The sequence below is a fragment of the Piliocolobus tephrosceles genome, chromosome X (genome assembly GCF_002776525.5).
Source record: "Piliocolobus tephrosceles isolate RC106 chromosome X, ASM277652v3, whole genome shotgun sequence".
Taxonomy (NCBI): Eukaryota; Metazoa; Chordata; class Mammalia; order Primates; family Cercopithecidae; genus Piliocolobus; species Piliocolobus tephrosceles.
This window is the reverse complement of record NC_045455.1, coordinates 79,943,797-79,959,158: the sequence shown is the minus strand read 5'-3', so window position 1 is coordinate 79,959,158 and position 15,362 is coordinate 79,943,797. Positions and strand designations below refer to the sequence as shown.

At 38.0% G+C, this 15,362-nt stretch overlaps 1 protein-coding gene and 1 non-coding gene across 3 annotated transcripts in view; one reads left to right on the top strand and one right to left on the bottom strand.

Annotated features, from left to right (window-relative positions):
• CCDC169 (coiled-coil domain containing 169) overlaps positions 1-15,362 on the bottom strand; it is a 65,706-nt gene that overhangs the window by 30,926 nt on the left and 19,418 nt on the right. The window lies entirely within an intron of this gene.
• Positions 4,803-4,909, top strand: LOC111540533. Its single transcript, XR_002731012.1, has one exon. It is a non-coding gene; the product is annotated as a U6 spliceosomal RNA (small nuclear RNA).

The following is a 15,362-nucleotide window of genomic DNA, read 5'->3' as shown; positions in this document are numbered from 1 at the left end:
AGAGATCTTTAAAGAATGATTTTTACCTAGGAAGTATGTTCTAGGCTCTGCTCTCTGCATAAAAGGGCCATCTAACTATAGGTCCAGAGCTAGTGGGCTTGGTTTCTTGAACTGTCTCTGTGCCCAGCCCTGGATCAGTGGTGGGGGTGAGTATCTCTTTTCTAAGAGATACTATGGTTGGCCAGTCTATGTAAGGTCTCCACCTCTAGACTAATGAGCTCTGGGGACATATAAAGCAGGGAAAACTCTGTTGGTATAAACATACGATTGAAAGAAGGAGAAAATACAATTTGCAGAAGGAGGGGAGTTCTGTCCTAGAAGAAGCCAGAGGGAATGCTGATCAAACCAAACCAAAATGCCCTCTACAAAGGAGATGCTAAAGCCCAGGGTTTGGCCATGGTATAAGGGTTTCTGAAAAGGAGTGGGAGAGGGAGGGATTAATACAATTAAGCAGTTCAAGGAATTGTGAGGCTATAGTATTTGTTGAATTTACAATCAAGTTCCCTAAAACATTGGTAGGAAAGTAGAGAAAAAAAGGCTTAGAGGTCAGAGCAATAATACACTCATTTGGTTTAAAATTTAATCCCCAACTGATAACTGATCATTTTCAGTAACTCCAATGAGTTCTCACATTCTTGCAAATTAAAGGGAAAAAAATCTTCAAGTCAAATTCTCTCAATTATATTGGTCATGATCTAGGTCACTAAATCTATTAAAAGAATCCTTCAAAGAAAAATGGAAGCAGTTGACTTAAATCTCCACAAAGCAAAACTGCAAGATATTTCAGAGCTCATACCTTCCTGAAACACAGCTACTTCTCTAAACACTTTATTCTCTCTTAGATACTTCTTAACAATTACTAGAATTTTAAAAATTATATTAAGAGAATAATTCAGTGAAACAGGGCAAGTTCCAGTCTCTCAAAATAATTCTAGTGATAAAACAAATCCCTGAAAAATGACACATCCTCACTATATATATTTGACTAACATCCCTGTTAAAACGTAATTGGGTGATATTTCTCAGGTAGGAATTATTATTCTTCAAAAATTAATTATACACTAGTATCATGAATGGTTTCCAGTTCCCTTCCCCCAAATACAAATTTGCTCCGGAAGAAAATCAATAAAAGGCAAACATATGCAAGAAGCTAAACTGAGTCATTTTATAGAAAATTAAAGCCCTATGAAATAATCTGCTCAATATGAAGAGCTTTTGAAGGGATAATCAGGGGGTGAGGGAGGTAGTTCAAAATTCTGCTACATGGACGCTTGCTCCAAGAATTCCAAGTTTAGGCTACCATAGTAACGTAGATCAGTTACATAATTTGTAAAATATATTTATAGATGTAAAATGAATCCAACCCTTTTTAGTATAGTTTTAATGGAAAATGTATTCCAAGTTCTAAAAGAAGTTAGCTTACAAATAACTTTCTGTAACACAAATTATTTTTGCATTAAAGATGACCTGAATTAGATGGGATTCAAAACTTTAGAAATTCATACCCAAAAAAAGTACATTCAAATAGCAGTTAAAATTACAGGCAGTATGTGATTAAAAGCCAAAATGTGAAACATAGACAATAAATACTTCAGAAGTTTTTAAAAGAAGTTGATCAACATGGGCTACAGAGTCCTTAAAATGAGAAGGATTTCGATGGAAAAAGTGAAATGGAAGGAGCTATCTATTGGTCACAGGCTTGAATCAGAAACGATTATTTAATGGTAGTGATAGAGCTGAAGCAAAATATTTGAGCAATAAACAAAAGACAAAGTAAGATACCTAGAGAAGGACCTGGATAAAGAAGGCTTAACATGTTAGGCTCAGGAGTCTAAGAACTGGGAGCTGTTCCAAGTTACTAAAGAAGAGACATCATGAAAACAGGGACTTAGGAATATTAGTCAAGTGGCAGTCTCTATGACAGAGGATGTTTGCTGTTACTTTCAGGTGTAAATTTGCAATACTAACTCTTGAGGCCTAAACATTTTTAATATACCTGTACTTCCTTTGTGACTTAGACTATATCTTACTGCTGTTCCCAACCTGACTAGATTCCCTGTCTTGTGGCCTAATTTTACAATTCATTCATTTATTCAAAAACTGCCTATGAAGCACCTGTTATGTGTCAGGCATTGTGCTAGGAATAGCACACTAAGAATTACAAACCTAGACACTGTCCTCATGAAGCTGAGAATCTAATAGGGGATTCAGAATGTGGTCTATCTTAATGAATGTTACATGTGAGCTTGAGAAGAATCTGTGTTCTGGTGGTGTTGGATAGAATACTCAATAAATGTCAATTAGATCAAGTTGGTTGGTAGCACTGTTCAGGTCAACTGCCTGCTTATCAATCACTGACAGTGGGATGTTGAAGTCTCCAACTTTCACAATGGATTTGTCTATTTTCCCTCCAGTAATTAATCAAAGTTAACCATTCAGGTGCACCTACCAGTTTACAATTCTAACAGTTCTCATTTTAGGTGAACAGATCTCAATTGTGACTGTCCACTTTTGTCTGTTTATCCAGATTTCAGGGTAGGAGTTTGCCCTGCAAACACAATTTTCTAATCGGTCCAAGAAAAGTCATTGATTTTCTTTTTTTTTTTTTTTTTTTTTGAGATGGAGTCTTGCTCTGTCACCCGGGCTGGAGTGCAGTGGCCAGATCTCAGCTCACTGCAAGCTCCGCCTTGCGGATTTATGCCATTCTCCTGCCTCAGCCTCCAGAGTAGCTGGGACTACAGGTGCCCGCCACCTCGCCTGGCTAGTTTTTTTTTTTTTTTTTGGATTTTTAATAGAGACGGGGTTTCACCATGTTAGCCAGGATGGTCTCGATCTCCTGACCTCATGATCCACCCGTCTCGGCCTCCCAAAGTGCTGGGATTATAGGCTTGAGCCACCGCGCCCGGCCTGATTTTCAGTTTGAAAGTTGTAATGACAAGATTGACAACTTTCAAGCTGTATACATGTTCTAGCTGAAACAAGGAGTCACATACTTTGATCCCCTTTTCTAACTGAAATGAAAAGAATGAATTCTCCAAATCAATGGCTGCATACCCTGTACGTGAAACCTTATTAATCTGCTCTGGCAGTAATATCACATCAGGCAAAGTAGCTGCAATTGAGGCTACTAATTTAAGTCTGTAGTGCCTACAGTTTTTCCCCAAGAGACATCCAGTTTCTGCAGCCATTAGGCTGGCAAATTAAAGACAGCTATGATAGGCACCAGTATATTTGCATCTTTTAAGTCTTTAACTATGGTACTACTCTCTACTGTCTTCCCTGGGATAAGACATGTTTTTGATTTACAATTTTGGTCTGGTGAAGGGAGTAGTTTCAGAAGTTTTTATTTGGTCTTTTCCCTACCATGATAGCTTTTACTTCAGAGATTAGGGACCTACAAGGGAGTAACTTTCAACTGTCAAGTATATCTATTTCAATTATGTACTTGGTGATGGAGATAATTATCACTGCAGGGGTAGAGGAGTCTGTGGGCACATGGAGCCCACTGTGATTTGGAATTTGGTCATAGATTTCCACTCTGGGAACCAATGTCAACTCGGACTCTGTGCTCAATCGTCCTTGAGAGCTAGTTATTTCCTTTTCCTCAGTGTACAGTCACCTGTGTAAATGGCCAGAGATCCCTTTTGGGAGGACTATGGATACTGTCATAACATAAACTTTGACTAGTATTGCAGGGCCCTTCTTAGGAATCCAGCCACTTCTTTGGTCAGTAGTTTCTGGTTCTGGAAATTGGTTCAGATCTGGGAAATGAGTAAAAGAATTATGCTCTCTGCTGGGCTGTCCTCAGCCTCCTGCTCCTATGTTTTTGCTTTTCTTTCTTTAACTAGAGATGCTGAACAGCACCATTCTTAATTGGCTTGGCAGCCAGGGGAGGAGGTGGGTGCAGCTCCTGAGGGGGAAACCAGTTGTCTTGTTGGGAAGAGGCCTCCACAGCATCTTCCAGCACAGTGGATACTCTTCTAGCCCTTATTAGAGAAGGGTGGGCCACCTCTGCACACCCGGAGGGTCCAGGTAGACTTGTAGAATCCAGATCCTCAGGGGCACCTATCCAGATGTCCTATCAGAGTTTTCAGGATCCCTGGTCATCCCTATCAGGGCCCTGCCCTTCACATAACAGACCTACCTGGGCTGAGCATTCAGATGCCTCTGGAGCTCTGCAACTCTCACAATTAGGTCTTTAGCCTATTGTTTTACCCTGTCCACCCTTCCACTACTGGTATAGAGGGCCTCTTATGAGGCTACCACCAAGACTTTCTGGTTTCACATACTTGTTAACAGTCCTCAGCCTCTCATTATCCTTATGTAGGCTGTCAGTAAAACTTAGTAGCAAATGCCCGCATCATGGCTTCTTCCACAGTACTCCACTCCAACAGGACATTTTCCAAGATCATCATCAGTGCAATCTTTATGAAATGAACTGCTATGTTGGGCCAGGATCTACTGTTGTCACATCTACCAATCAGAACAGATCCTCTTCCTGCTACACAGTGAGTGAGCCAGTTACAAATTACCTCCTATTTTCTCATATCACTATTCTTACTCCTAGTTTTAGACCTGGTCTTCTGAGAAGCAGACACTATGATGGGATTACATGTGAAAGGATCATGTTATGAGACACACCCATGTAAAAGGAAATAGGGAGCAGGAAGAGGCCAGGAGAGCAGTCTGACAGTAATGCAAGTCTCAGTCCTAGTAAAGGACAGGGAGAGAAGGTTGGTTGAAAGCAGAAATGTCCCAGGCTGCAATGTAGTCTACGAAAAGTTTGGCAAAGCCAACCAAGAGTGCTCACATCTGCAGCACATATACTAAAATTAGAATGATACAGAGAAGATTAGCATAGTCCCTGTGCAAGAGTGACACACAAATTCATGAAGATTTCATATTTTTACAAGCTAGAAAAGATTACAGTCCTATCTTCAACCTCCTTAAACAGAATAACTCTCAGCTAATAATTTTGTATCCAGCAAAACTAAGTTTCATAAATGAAGGAGAAATAAAGTCATTTTCAGACAAACAAATGCTGGAGGGATTTGTCACTACCAAACCAGAACGATAAGAAATGCTAAAAGGAGTTCTAGACCTTGAAACAAAAGCCCAATATGTACCAAAACAGGACCTCTTGAAACCTTAAAACTCACAGGGCCTATAAAACAATAACACAATGGAAAAGAAAACTATCTAGGTAACAATTAATATGATGAAGACAACAGTGCCTTGTATCTCAACATTAACACTGAATGTAAATGGTCTAAATGCTCTGCTTAAAAAATACAGAATGAATTAAAAAAAATCACAAACCAAATATCTGCTGTCTTCAAGAGACTCACCTAACATGGAAGGATTCATATAAACTCAAGGTAAAAAGGTGCAAAAAGATATTCCATGCAGATAGAAACCAAAAGTGAGCAGTAGTAGCTATTCTTATATCAGACAAAACAGACTTCAAAGCAGTAACACATTAAAAAAAGCAAAGATGGTCAGCATATAATGACAAAATGATCAATTAAACAAGAAGATACTTCAATTCTAAATTTATATGCACCTAACACTGGAGCTCCCAGATTTATAAAACATTTTAAAATGTTTACATTTTAAAAATTACTACTAGATCTAAGAAATGACACAGCAATACAATAATGGTGGAAGACGCCACTGACAGCACTAGACAGATTTTTGAGACAGAAAGTCAACAAACAGTGAACTTAAATGACACTCCAGAACAAATGGACTTAACAGATATTTACAGAATATTCTTCTCATCAGCACATGGAACATTCTCCAAGACAGACCATATGATAAGCCACAGAATAAATCTCAATAAATTTTTAAAAATTGAAATCATATAAAGTATATTCTCAGACAACAGAGCAATAAAAGTAGAAATCAACTCCAAAAAGAACCCTCAGAACTATACAAATACATGCAAATTAAATAATCTGCTCCTGAATGATATCTGGGTTAACAATGAAATAAAGATGGAAATTTAGAAATTCTTTGAATTGAATGATAATAATGATACAAGCTATAAAAACCTCTAGTATACAGCAAAAGCAGTGCTAAGTTTATAGCACTAAATGCCTCTATCAAAAAAGGTGAAAGAGCACAAATTGACAACCTAATATCATACCTCAAGGAGCTAGAGAAACAACAACAAGCTAAACCCAAAGCTACAAGAAGAAAAAAAAATAAAAAGATCGGAGTAGAACTAAATGAAATTCAAACAAAAAAGCCCCAAAAGATCAATGATACCAAAATCTGCCTCTTTGAAAAAATAAACAAAATAGAACATTAGTTAGATTAACCAAGAAAAGAAGAGAGAAGATCCAAATAAGCTCAATTAGAAATGATACTGGAAACATTACAACCAACACCATAGAAATAACAAAACATCATTCAAGCCAGGTATGGTGGCTCATGCCTGTAATCCCAGCACTTTGGGAGGCTGAGGTGGGCAGATCATTTGAGGTCAGGAGTTCGAGACCATCCTGGCCAACCTGGTGAAACCCCGTCTCTACTAAAAATACAAAAATTAGCCAGGTTTGGTTATGGACGCCTATAATCCCAGCTACTTGGGAGGCTGAGGCAGGAGAATCACTTGAACCAGCAGGTGGAGGTTGTAGTAAGCTGAGATTGTGCCACTGCACTCCAGCCAGGGTGACAGAGCAAGACTCCAACTAAAAAACAAAACAAAAATCATTTGAGACTGCTATAATTACCTTTACGTGCACAAACTAGAAACCCTAGAGGAAATGGATAAGTTCTTGGAAACATGCAACCCTCCTAGGTTAAATCAGGAAGAAACAGAAACCCTGAACAGATCAGTAACAAGCAACAAGATTGAATCAGTAATTTAAAAGTTGCCAACAACAACAACAACACCACCCAGGACCAGTTGGATTCACAGCTAAATTCTATCAGGCATTCAAAGAAGAACTGGTATCAATCCTACTGAAACTATTCCAAAAGACTGAGAAAGAGAGAATCCTCCCTAAATCATTCTATGAAGCCAGTATCACCCTGATACTAATACCTGGAAAGGATTCAACAACAAAAGAAAACTACAGATCAATTTCCCTGATGAACATAGAGGCAGAAATCCTCAACAAAATACTAGCTAACTGAATCCAACAGCACATCAAAAAGATAATGTATTTTGATCAAGTGGGCTTCATTCCAGGGATGCAGGGATGATTTAACATATGCAAGTTAATAAATGTGATATATCACATAAACAGAATTTAAAACAAAAACCATATGATCATCTCAATAGACGCAGAAAAAGCACTGGACAAAATCCAGCATCACTTTGTGATAAAAACTCTCAACAAACTAGACATAGAAGGGACTTACTTCAAAATAATAAAAGCCATACATGACATACCCACAGCCAACATCATACTGAATTGGGAAAAGTTGAAAGCATTCCCCCTGAGAACAGGAACAAGACAAGGATGTCTACTTGCACCACTCCTATTGAATATAGTTCTGGAAGTCCTAGCCAGAGCATTCGGGCAAGAGAAAGAAATAAAGAGCATCCAAATTGGAAAAGAGGAATCCAAACTATTGCTGTTTTCAGATGACATGATCGTATACCTGGAAAATCCTAAAGACTCCTCCCAAAAGACTCCTAGATTTGATAAACAAATTGAGTAAAGTTTCAGGTTGCAAAATCAATGTACACAAATCAGTAGCACTGCTGAACAACGAAATGACCAAGTTGAGAATCAAATCGAGAACTCAATCTCTTTTACAGTAGCTGCAAAAACAAAACAAAACAAAACAGACAAAAAAACTAGGAATATACTTAACAAAGCATGTGAAAGACCTCTACAAGGAGAACTACAAACCACTACTGAAAGAAATCACCGATGACACACACACAAAAGGAAACGCATCCCATGCTCATGAACTGGAAGAATCATTGTTGTGAAAAGGACCATAATGCCCAAAGCAATGTATAGATTCAGTGCAATTCCCATCAAAATACCAACATCAGTTTTCAAAGGAGTAGAAAAAAAAAAAATCCTAAAATTCATATGGAACCAAGAAAGATCCCAAATAGCCAAAGCAATCCTAATCAAAAAGAACAACTCTAGAGACATCATGTTACCAGACTTCAAATTGTATTACAACGGTATAGTTACCAAAACAGGATGGTACTGGTATAAAAAACAGGCACATAGATTAATGGAACAGAATAGAGAACCCAGAAATAAAGCCAAATACTTACAGCCAGCTGATCTTCAACAAAGCATACAAACACATAACCTGGGGAATGGACCCCCCTTTTAATAAATGGCGCTGGGAAAACTAGCAATCCACATGTAGAAGAATGAAACTGGATCCCTATCTCTTAACTTATATAAAAATCAACTCAAGATGGATCAAAGACTTAAATATAAGATCTGGAAGTATAAAAATTCTAGAAGACAAGGTTGGAAAAATTCTCATAGACATTGGCCTAGGCAAAGAATTCATGACTAAGATGCAAAAAGCAAATGCAACAAAAACAAAAATAAATGAGACCTAATTAAACTAAAAAGCTTCTGCACAGTAAAAGACATAATAATCAGAGCAAACACACAACTCACAGAATGGGAGAAAATATTTGCAAACCACACATCTGATAAAGGAGTAGAATCTAGAATCTACAAGGAACTCAAACAAATCAGCAAGAAAAAAAAAATCCCATCAAAAAGTGGGCAAGGACATGAATAGATATTTCTCAAATGAAGATATACAAATGGCCAACAAACATACGGAAAAACGCTCAACATCACTAATCCTTACGGAAATGTAAATTAAAACCACAAAGATGCTACCTTACTCCTGCAAGAATGGCTATTAAAAAGTCAAAAAACAATAGACGTTGGCATGGATGTAGGGAAAACGCAACGCTTATACACTGCTGACGGGAATGTAAATTAGTACAACCTCTATAGAAAACAGTATGGAGATTCCTTAAAGAGCTAAAAGTAGATCTACCATTTGATCCAGCAATCACACTACTGGGTACCTACCCAAAGAAAAAGAAATCATTATACAAAAAAGACACTTGCACACATATGTTTTTAGCAGCACAGTTCACAATTGCAAAGATGTGGAACCAACCTAAGTGCCCATCAGCTAACAAGTAGATAAAGCAAATGTGGTTATATATACACCATGGAATACTACTCAGGCATTAAAAGGAATGAAATAATGTCTTCTGCAGTAACTTGGATGGAATAGAAGGGTAATATTCTAAGTGAAGTAACACAGGAGTAGAAAACTAAAAACTGTATGTTCTAACTTGTAAGTGGGAGCTTTACTGTGAGTACACAAAAGCATACAGAGTAATATAATGAACTTTAGAGACCCAGAAGCGGGTGGCTGGCAGGGAAGGAAGGGATAAAAAAACTACACATTAGTGGCTGGGTGTGGTGGCTCATGCCTATAATCCCAGCACTTTGGGAGGCTGAGGCGGGCGGATCACAGGTCAGGAGTTCGAGACTAGCCTGATCAACATGGTGAAACCCCGTCTCTACTAAAAATGCAAACAAATTAGCCGGGAGTGGTGGCACATGCCTGTAGTCCCAGCTACTCAGGAGGTTGAGGCAGGAGAATTGCTTGAATCCAGGAGGCAGAGGTTGCAGTGAGCCGAGATTGCACCACTGCACTCCTACCCGGGTGACAGAGTGAGACTCCATCTCAAAAAAGAAAAAAACTAAAAATAAAATAAAATAACAATAAAAACTACACATTAGGGACAATGTACACTACTCGGGTGATGAGTGCATTAAAATCTTAGAATTCACCACTGTATAATTCATCCATGTGACAAAAAGAAAACACACACACACACACACGTACCCCAAAATGTATTGAAATAAAAACTTTTTGAAAAAAGCCATCAGGGAACTTTAAGTCGAAGTCAGCTGACAATGGAGTCCCACGCTTCGCGGGAATGGGTCTGCCTTAGTAGCTCCACTGCACTTAATCATAGGCGGAGAACAGCCCTTAGGAAGTATAAACCTCATACAAAAGTAGTAACACATGTAAAATTTTTTTGAAGCCCAGCACCTATGGTCCTCAATTAACCTTCCTGTCCTGGGAAGTCTGTGAGGTTCATTGTTGGGTCACCATACTAACTTTTCTATTTTTTTGAAATTATTTTTTCTCTTGTTTTTTCTTCCTATTTCTTCCCATTCAACACGCTAACTTTTCCAAAGGGCATTTCAGGTTTTTTGCTGAAGAATACTCCAATCTCCTAACCCTTAACATTTAATCCTACCTGCTGGTTTCATGGAGAAGGGCAGAAGAGAGCTGAGAGTTCCATTATTCAAACTGCATATTTTCATTTGATCCCACCATTCTTAGACCTCTGTCTCACTCACACGTCTCTGTGTCTGAAACTCCAGAGTACAAGAGCTATTGCAGTTTAATTTCTCCAGAAAATAGACTCCTAACTGAAGGAGAGTATCCTGGCTGCATGGAATGGCAGAGGGGTCCCAGTGACCAACTGCTCCATGTGTTCATCTTCAACTGTCTCCCAGTTTTCAGCTCCTTTCTCACCCCCATCTTCTTCCATATCTGCCAAGTTCTAAAGCACGAAGCAGGTCAGAAGAGTGAATGCATTATTTTCACCAATATTCTTCTCTGTAGGCACTCTGTTGTTGCTTCCTCAACTTCTATCAAGTCAATTTGTATTCTTTCAGCTATGAGCCTTCCAAAATGTGTTTAAATCACTCACCTGCTGAGATTTCTTCTTATCCATTCATTTCAATGATCAGCTATCATTTCTTATCTAATAAATATCAGATCCAAATGTAAAAGTAGGCCCCTGGGTGCCTATTCTTAACATTTTCTTCACACTTCAAACTCAACTTTACCAAAATAAAAATTATGATTTTACTTAAACTAATTATACCCAGTTTTCCAATTTTACATGTGTTATTGGATTTTGTCAGGTGGGAGGACTTTAGGAATTTTATACATGGGAAGAATATGGGTTTGTGAGACAGGAGCATATAAGAGTGAACACACCCAATGATGTAATAGTCATAAAAAAAATTTCCTAACTGAGGCCCCACACACATACTGCCTTACTTACTAGTTTCATAAGCAAAAAATGTTTTGACTAAAATGGGGAACATTCTAATTAGGCACATTTGCATTTTTTAAAGCACAATACTACTACTGTTTCAATAATATTTCTACTATTCTGCTAGATTTAAAAATAATAATTTTATACTCAAAACCTGTGAATTCTAAAATAGATCACATTTGAGATCGTTAACAACCCACGCTGGTGTTTAAGTTAGAAATTCCATCAATGTTTTTATTTAAAATTTTTTTATAATGTCCTAATTTCTAAAGCCTTATAGGCACCATGTGGAAAACGTGTGGTCTTCGTGCCTTGTCCTTCTTTCTTTCTTCACCATTGTCTTTAGCTTTAAGCTTTAACACCTTGGTTTCTTCTTCCAGCCTCTAACACATGACTTTGTCTCCCAGCTCTGTGGGTGTTCATTCTCTCCAGGCTCAACACAGAGACACGAAGTATTTTCTCTTCTGCAGTTAGCCTCAGCACTGCCCCCACCCAGTTACAGCTGGTGTGGTCCAGAATTCCTGGAACCCACTTCACTCTCCTTCTCTGTACCTGCTTCTTATGAGTTGTGTTTTAGACATACTATGCTTTGAAATTATACTATAACTCAGGAAGTTATGATGTGTCATTGGGACAATCTCATGGGAATAAGGCCAGCATAAAAATAAATTATCCTGGGGAGAAGACAAAAACACATTATAGATTTTGCAAAAACTACAGCAATCATGAAATAACCTGGACCACAAACAGGAAGATATTTGTAATTATCCATTTATAATATACATACCAGAGATCCCTGTAAAATATAAAACTATACTACAATAACTTTAAGGTTCCCTCTTTTACTGACTCCAAAATGAACTAGAGATCTTTAAAACAGAGGAACAGACTCTCTCATTCCATCAGTTCCAATTCACTGGACTACTCATAACTTAATGTTCTTGATCTTCCCAAGGAGCTGCTTTTATCTGATTATATAAATCAGTGGTAATATACTAGAAAATTGCAGCCTGGAAAGACAAAGCAATGTCACAGTTAAACTGAAAACTCCGTTAGATATTAACAACAACGAAAATCACATACATAAAGCCAATTCTTCTACTATCATACAAGAGCTGTTTTGTTTTGTTTCTAACATTAATAACTTCTTAGCATTCCAAGCAATAACATATTTAACCTACGTTCTTGTTTTAATTTGCTTTTTAAAGGTCATTTTCCTAGAGTAGATTGAAACAACAGGGTAAGAAAGAAATTTCAAGGTACTGTTTACACACCTGAAATAAAGTATACTTAGGTTTTCAAAAAAGTCCCTCACCTCTATCCAAAGCAGAAAGAAAATTCCATTGGCTGTTTATTATTTTTTAAATCAATAATTGCTAAAGAACACAAAAAACTAAAGTAAAAAAAAAAATCACTCCACTGAAGCTTACAAAAGAAAAAACAGAAGAATACAATTTAGTTAAGCACAGCTCCTAGACACACAGTACTTTTCAGTATAGGCAACTGCAACAATGAAAGAAAACCGCCTTCTACATACTTAAATATCAAATGCCCCCTTGTGGACAGCACTGTTACTAGATTTACATATAAGATCTGTTTAAACTAACTTTTCTCTTCGTGATTTGAAGCTATGTACCTATCCCCTAATTGACCATTCTGATCTTGGGGAGAACACAAATCCAGTGAGGGTTGACACAGAACACCTCAGGAGGCAGTCTCGGAGGTTATATCATCTTAATAACCTCAATACTTTAAAAATATATACTTCATGCATGTCAATAGTGCTCTAGGGTCATTAATTTTAATGACTGGTTATCAGGCATTAAAAACAAAATTTCTAAGAATTTTCAGAAGGCATAAACTACCAGAGTGAGCCCAGCGGGAGCATGACTAACTGGGTGTACAGCGAGGTAATGAGTGCCAGGAAGACCCAAACAGGGCTGGATGTCCATCAGGCAGCACAGCTAAAAGAAGAATCTGAATCATGATAAAGGAAAGAAATTAGTATTACAGTCAGGCAAATGGTGTGGGGCATCAGGATGAAGAAAAGATAAGTAGGTCAATGAGTAATAAGACAGCCTGGAAGTCAGAGAGTGGGACATGACATAGACAACAGAGAATAATAGAGAGGAGAGACTGGTGTGGGATAAAAACAATGGCCCGATGGTTTAAAAGAACTAAGACTTAAAACCATTTCTTCCTCCAGGTTTCTCCTGCTTTTGTAATATGTTCTTCTCCTGTTTGTCATATGGCAAACTGAAACATATGTCAGAAGAGAAGATAGACAAGTAGCCAAAGATTAATATTTCAAAAAGTCAAGTCACCAAAGGATTAATTTGCAGGGAGACCAACCGACCTATAATTCCAAACTTACTAAAAACTCATTTTAAGGAAAATCATTCATATATGTGAATGTATAACCTGAAATATATTCTTTTTCTAAGTAATTTTTGATAATAATACTAAATGCTAAATAATTTCCGTAAGTTTTGTGTTTTCAACAAACATTTCTTAAAATGTTACTAAATAAACTTATATTCATTAGAACATATTCAAGGATTTGGATTTTGGCAAATTGGCTTCCTGTGAATTGGTTTTCTACAAATTGATCAAGAGTCTTCCAGAGAATGTTTGAATGAGATTAAGTATTTTCCTAAATAATGTTTCTCGTTTCTGCACCTTCTCCCCTATTCTTTTCACCACCAGCTAGTCTTGCTAGCTTTAGGAACAGGATCCATCTGACTGACAAAACATATGCACTGGTAAGAGATTTCCCTGAAGAATCCAAGCTGCCTGGGTGTCATGGAGGACAAGGGGGTGGGTATTGATAGGAAAACTAGAGAAAGAGAAAAATAGGGGTCATCACTTTTATGACTCTAAATGAGTCAAGGAACAGGACTTCCACTTTGCAATACAATTGACTGCAGGGTTTTGGTGGGGCTTGTTGATAAGAGACATTACACTAACTTATCACAAGCAAGTCTGTATTGCACATCTTTCTCTGAGGGATATAGATCCCCTACATCTGTTGATCTCAAGTGGTGCTCTGTAATAGAGTCTATTGAGATGTCTGCCAAAAAAATACAAATGTCCAGACCTTACTCCAGACCTACCAAATTTCTGGGGAAATCCTCAGAATGTATAATTTTAATATACATTAGTATACATATATAACATATATAAAAGTATACATTAAGCAGCACTATTCACAATAGCAAAGACATGGAATCAACCCAAATGCCCATCAATGATAGACTGGATAAAGAAAATGTGGTACATATACACCACGGAATAATATGCAACCATAAAAACAAAAGAGATCATATCCTTTGCAGGGACATGGATGGAGCTGAAAGCCATTTTCCTCAGTAAACTAATGCAGGAACAGAAAACCGAACACCACATGTTCTCACTTATAAGTGGGGCCTGAACGTTGAGAACACATGGAAACAGAAAGGGGAACACCACACACTGGGGCCTGTTAGGGAGTGGGGTGGAGGGAGTGGAGAGCATTAGGAAAAATAGTTAATGCATGCTGGACTTAATACCTAGCTGATGGGTTGACAGGTGCAGCAAACCACCATGGCACATGTTTACCTATGTAACAAATCTGCACACCCTGCATTTGTACATTTGTACCCCAGAACTTAAACATTAAAATTAAAAAAGAATACACCTTTAATATACATTAAGATGGCTACAAGTCTTTGATGAACATACCTGGGAACTCTTGGAAGGAATTTCAGGTAGGCACTAAGTCCCTTTTTGGTGAATGCACATGGAAGAGACTGGAAAATGAACACCCAACTAGCTCAAGGGAAGTAAGGTTCTGTACTTTTTATTAAGAGTGTTAAATACCAGCCAGATGAGGTGGCTCACGCCTGTAATGGGAGGTGAGGCAGGCGGATCACCTGAGGTCAGGAGTTCAGCCTGGCCAACATGGCAAAACCCTATCTCTACTAAAAACACAAAAATTGGCTGGGCATGGTGGTGGGCACCTGTAATCCCAGCTACTTGGGAGGATGAGGCAGGAGAATGGCTTGAACCCGTGAGGTGGAGGTTGCAGGGACCCAAGATCACACCATTGCACTCCAGCCTGGGCAACAGAGTGAGACTCCATCTCAAAAAAAGAGTGTTAAATATCTAGTGAATTCTATTATAGTTTTGAGAAGGTACCAGAAGATTCAGAAGATTCACAACTTATATAACAGCATAGCTTAATAAGTGAAAACAGATTGCACATCTTCGGGCCTTA